Here is a 5,955-nt window from a genome sequence, read left to right as displayed (position 1 = left end):
GGTTCCAGGTTTTCGAGTCTAGAGAGATGATCTGCTACTACGTTTTCAGTTCCTTTCTTATCTTTGATTTCCAGATCGAATTCTTGTAGCAACAAGGTCCACCTTAGGAGTCTAGGTTTAGCATCCTTTTTTGTTAAGAGGTACTTAATGGCGGCGTGGTCAGTGTAAACGATTATTTTAGCTCCGACCAAGTAAGAACGAAATTTATCTAGTGCAAACACTACTGCTAGAAGTTCTTTCTCGGTTGTGGCGTAATTCATTTGTGCTTCATATAGAGTTCTACTTGCGTAATATATGACGTGAAGCTGTTTATCCCTTCGTTGTCCTAAAACAGCGCCCACGGCGTAATCACTTGCGTCACACATTATTTCGAATGGTTCATTCCAATCCGGGGTCTGCATTATGGGTGCGGAGATCAATGCTTGTTTAAGCGTTTGAAATGCTTCTAAACATTTATTGTCAAAGATGAATTCAACATCTTTCATTAATAATCCGGTCAAAGGTTTAATTATTTTAGAGAAATCTTTAATGAATCATCGGTAAAAACCGGCGTGTCCTAAGAAGCTTCGTACTTCTCTCACAGTTTTCGGAGGTTGAAGGTTTTCGATTACTTCTATTTTGGCTTTGTCTACTTCAATTCCTCTATTTGATATGATGTGTCCTAAAACAATTCCTTCTTGTACCATAAAGGGACATTTTTCCCAATTAAGTACTAGGTTTACTTTTACACATCGCTCTAGAACTCTTTCTAGGTTTTCAAGACATTCTTCAAAGCTTTGTCCGCATACGGAAAAATCATCCATAAATACTTCCATGATATTTTCGAGAAAATCGGCGAATATTGCCATCATGCACCTTTGGAAGGTTGCGGGAGCAGTGCACAAGCCAAACGGCATTCGTCGATAAGCGAAGGTACCAAAAGGACATGTGAATGTTGTCTTTTCTTGGTCATCAGGATGAATTGGTATTTGAAAGAAGCCTGAGTAACCGTCTAGATAGCAGAAATGAGAATGTTTTGCTAATCGTTCTAACATCTGGTCTATGAATGGTAAAGGGAAATGATCTTTTCGGGTTGCTTTGTTTAGTTTCCTATAGTCAATGCACATTCTCCATCCCGATTCGATTCGTTTGGTTATAGTTTCTCCTTTTTTATTTTCAATAACTGTTATACCTCCTTTCTTTGGTACTACGTGTACAAGACTAACCCATTTGCTATCAGATATAGGATATATGATACCTGCCTCTAATAACTTTGTTACTTCCTTTTTCACTACCTCACTCAGGATCGGGTTTAGTCTCCTCTGATGTTCCCTAGAGGTTTTACAGTCTTCTTCTAGCATGATGCGGTGCATACAAATAGAAGGACTTATTCCTTTAAGATCAGTGATGTTGTATCCTAGTGCGGTTGGATATTTTCTTAAGATATGTAAGAGTTTTTTGGTTTCGAGTTTTCCTAGGTCTGCATTAACTATCACTGGTCGTTCAAGTTCTAAGTCTAGGAATTCATATCTCAGATTTTTGGGAAGTGTTTTCAGGTCGAGGTTTGGTTTCTTAAGGCATTGCGCAGGATCCTGTGTTATTGCTAAACATTGGTTAAGTTTGTCTTCTACACGATAGTCAGACAACTTGTCATTTTCTAACTCTGTTTCTTTTATACATTCATCGATGATATCCATGAAGTAACATGTGTCTTCTATTGCAGGTGCTTTCAAAAATTGGGAAAGAATGAACTCAATTTTCTCTTCTCCTACTTCGAAAGTGAGTCGTCCTCGTTTTACGTCTATGATCGCACCGGCGGTTGCTAAGAATGGTCTTCCCAATATAATGGGTGTAACTTCATCTTCTCTAATGTCCATAATTATAAAATCGGTTGGAATGTAGAATTGTCCTATGCGCACGGGAACGTTTTCAAGAATTCCTACAGGATATCTAACAGAACGATCTGCTAGTTGCACAGACATTTTAGTTGGTCTTAATTCTCCCATTTCCAGTTTCTTGCATATGGATAAAGGCATAACACTGATACCGGCTCCTAAATCGCATAAGGCTTTATCTATGACAAATTTTCCTATGTGACAGGGTATAGAGAAACTACCAGGATCCTTAAGTTTTGGAGGCATATTCTGGATTATTGCGCTACATTCAGCAGTGAGTGTAACGGTTTCGCTATCTTCAAGTTTCCTTTTATTAGAAAGAATTTCTTTTAAGAACTTAGCATATGAGGGCATCTGCGTAATAGCTTCTGTAAACGGGATTGTGACGTTTAATTGTTTCAGTAGGTCAACAAATTTTTTAAATTGGCCCGCATCTTTGGTTTTAATAAGCCTTTGAGGGTAAGGGATAGGTGGTTTATATGGTGGTGGAGGTATATAAGGTTCTTTCTTTTCTATGGTTTCCTTATTACTCTCTTCCTTTTCCTTAGGTTTACTTTCTTCCTCAGTTGACTTTTTAGAGTTTTGGTTTTCCATCCTTGGATCAGACGGTCCTTCTACTTCCGTTCCACTTCTTAATATGATTGCATGAGCGTGGCTTTTCGGGTTAGGTTGGGGCTGTCCAGGAAATGTACCAGTTGGGGCAGCAGTAGGCGCTTGTTGTTGAGCTACTTGTGAGATTTGTGTTTCCAGCATTTTGTTATGGGTAGCCAGGGCATCTACTTTACTTGCTAGTTGTTTAATTTGTTCGCTAGTGTGTACATTATGGTTTAAGAAGTCTTTATTGGTTTGCTGTTGAGAAGCTATGAAGTTCTCCATCATGATTTCCAAATTGGACTTCCTAGGAACGTTATTGTTAGGTGTAGATGGGATCGGCTTTTGATATCCCGGAGGTATAGCTGGGGCTTGATTGGGAGCTTGTCCTGGTGCGTATAAAGCATTATTACTCTTATATGAAAAATTAGGATGGTTCTTCCAATTAGAGTTATAGGTATGCGAGTAGGGATTTCCTTGAGCATAATTCACTTGTTCTACTTGGATTCCTGTTAGGAGTTGACAGTCTGCAGGAGTGTGACCTTGGATTCCACAGACTTCGCAATTCTGAGTTGCGGCAACCACGGTGGCTGGAGGTGATACATTTATACTTTCAATTTTCTGGGCCAGAGCATCCACTTTTGCATTAACATGATCAAGGCTACTTATCTCGTACATGCCACTTTTCGTTTGAGGTTTCTCTACCATTGTTCGATCGCTTCCCCACTGATAATGATTTTGGGCCATGCTTTCGATAAGTTAATAAGCATCGGCATAAGGTTTATCCATAAGCGCACCACCTGCGGCGGCGTCTATTGTTAACCTTGTGTTGTACAAGAGACCATTATAGAAGGTATGAATTACTAACCAGTCCTCTAAACCATGGTGTGGACAAAGTCTCATCATGTCTTTGTATCTTTCTCATGCTTCGAAAAGAGACTCGTTATCCTTCTGTTTAAATCCATTTATCTGGGCTCTCAACATAGCTATTTTGCTTGGAGGAAAATATCGGGCAAGAAAGACTTTCTTCAACTTGTTCCATGTGGTGACTGAGTTGGAAGGAAGAGACTGAAGCCATCTTCTAGCTTTATCTCTTAACGAGAAAGGAAAGAGACGAAGTCGAATTGCCTCTGAAGTGACACCATTAACTTTAACAGTATCAGCGTATTGGACAAATACGGATAAATGAAGGTTTGGATCCTCGGTAGGATTTCCAGAGAATTGATTCTGTTGCACTGCTTGTAGCAGCGAAGGTTTAAGTTCGAAGTTGTTTGCTTCGATTGCGGGTGGAGCAATACTTGAATGCGGCTCATCTTGCGATGGAGCGGCGTAATCTCGAAGAGCACGAGCTGGTTCTGCCATCTCGGGTATCGGCGAAGGAAGAAGATTTTTGAGATCAGGAATTTCGATTGGCGGAAGATTGTTTGCAGCACGATATTCCCGAATTCGTCGTAAGACTCGGAGATATAGTTCAATGTCGTTGATTCGTAAGTAAAACGGCTCGCCTTGTGAGCGAGTGTGTGGCATACAAATCAACGAAAGAAAAAATAAAAATAAAAACTGCCTTAGTCTCTACAGCGTAACAGAAGAGTTACGATATCGACTAAATAAAAGTCCCCGGCAACGGCGCCAAAAACTTGATCGCGACTTTATGAGTCGATTTGGGGTACTAACTGCAAGTGCACAGTTCTATCGCGTAATTTTAAAAGATATCGATCCCACAGGGACTTATGAATCGATATACCGTTTTCTAAGGTTACTTCGTAAAGCTAAGGCAGATGATACTTTGATTGTTTGGGGGAAAAGTAAAACTAAAATTAGATCTAAATTAAATATCAATTAAGTGGATATCGGTATGTAGTTCGTTGTAATTAGGGGATCAAATCTTCGTTGGTTTCTTGGTTTTAAAATAAATCTTTTCAGTAGACACTATTGATTAAAAGCCTTTTCTCAAACTCTCGCTCTGTTGAATAGACCATGACTTTATATTAACGTAGCTGTCACTTATTAGTTAAGTCCAAAATCACTTTTTGAAAACAACATAATCTATAGAAACCTTTTTTAAGAAAACACTAACCGTTTAAACACCCTCGTCTCAAACTCTCGCTCTATTGACTTAGATTATATAATTAAACTTAAATGCTTAACTCTCGTCCTCACATTTAACCTTTAAAAATACTTTTTGAAAAAGATTAGAATTTAATTAACTCTAAAAATTGCTTTCGCCCTGATTTAGAATTAATGTCCAATTTACACTGTCCAGTTAAAAAACTCAAACTTTCGTTCTATTGATTTTAACTTCTTTATGTCTTTTACTCTCGTACAAAAACTTTGTGATTAACCCTGTAAATTGAGACCATAAAAAAAGGTGACTTTATTTTTTAAATGAAATTAAACCAACTTAGTTTTGATTCCTTCATTCCGCTTACTTTACATACCGATATCTAAAATACTTAGCCAGACATGCTAAACGGGTCTAAACAATCATCATGCTTAAATAAAACCATCTCAGGCAAACAGTATAAATAAACAGCAATGCAGAGCATATATAAATTAAAACAATAAATTAAAGAACCTGAATAATTAATAGCAATCTTGAACACTCCACCACAGACCGGTTGGATTTGCTCTTGAACTCTTCAATCAGACAGGAAAATAAAAGCGAAGGAATAAAATACTATGATCTAACGTAAGGTTAGATCCAGTGAAAGATACACAATAGTTTCCGGTGTAGAAACTATTGTGTGAAAAATTAATTAAGTGCTTGAAAGATTGATTGGAAAAGAAAGAAATAAAAATTGCTAATAAAATAGAAAGCTGCAGAAAAATAATGCTGTAAAATATGCTTGCACGGCGGAAAAGAGACGGGACCAGAGAGAGATGCAGGGTTGGATCTTTGGCTCTATTTATATTACTCTCATCTGTAACCGTTTCCCTTTGGTAGGTTTCTCACGTCAATTGGTCAAAGCGAAGAAAGAGGAGGAACGTGCTTCCGTTGCTTCTGTTACGCGTCAAACCCAAAAATATAGGAGAGGGGTGTCACGTTCGTCACACCATGTGTTACGCTCGTAACACAAGATAGCAGGGCGTGACGCTCGTCACATCTTGTGTGGCGGTCGTCACAGGTTCAGCGCTCCTGGCTTGTAATTGTGGGCTGGGCTTTAGTGGAATTTGCTTCTCATCATCTTTTTTTGCACCCCTTTTCTTCCTTTTTCACTTATGCTTCAAATAAGTTACCTGAGACAAATAGAAGGAAAAATACCAAGTAATATCGAATAAAATGAAATAAATCGAAACAAATAATAATATAATTTAATTAAATCGAGTCCAAAAATGTGATATTATTTCATGTTATCAGTTTCACCAAGAGGAAAGACAGTGAAACTAATGCAATTTCTAGTGGGAGGCAGAGGAGGCCTTAAGTAAGAAGAAATCCACCACCCCGTCAACATCATCATCATCAAGTATCTTCCGTCATTCCAGTATTCTC

General features: G+C 38.3%; 1 non-coding gene across 1 annotated transcript; it reads left to right on the top strand.

Annotated features, from left to right (window-relative positions):
• The first annotated feature begins 3,342 nt into the window (after positions 1-3,342).
• Positions 3,343-3,449, top strand: LOC127076893 (small nucleolar RNA R71). The gene has a single exon (XR_007786909.1). It is a non-coding gene; the product is annotated as a small nucleolar RNA R71 (small nucleolar RNA).
• The last annotated feature ends 2,506 nt before the right edge of the window (positions 3,450-5,955 follow it).

The sequence above is a fragment of the Lathyrus oleraceus genome, chromosome 4 (assembly GCF_024323335.1).
Source record: "Lathyrus oleraceus cultivar Zhongwan6 chromosome 4, CAAS_Psat_ZW6_1.0, whole genome shotgun sequence".
Lineage (NCBI taxonomy): Eukaryota > Viridiplantae > Streptophyta > Magnoliopsida > Fabales > Fabaceae > Lathyrus > Lathyrus oleraceus.
The sequence above is the reverse complement of the archived record's forward strand: the minus strand, read 5'-3'. Positions and strand labels throughout refer to the sequence as shown.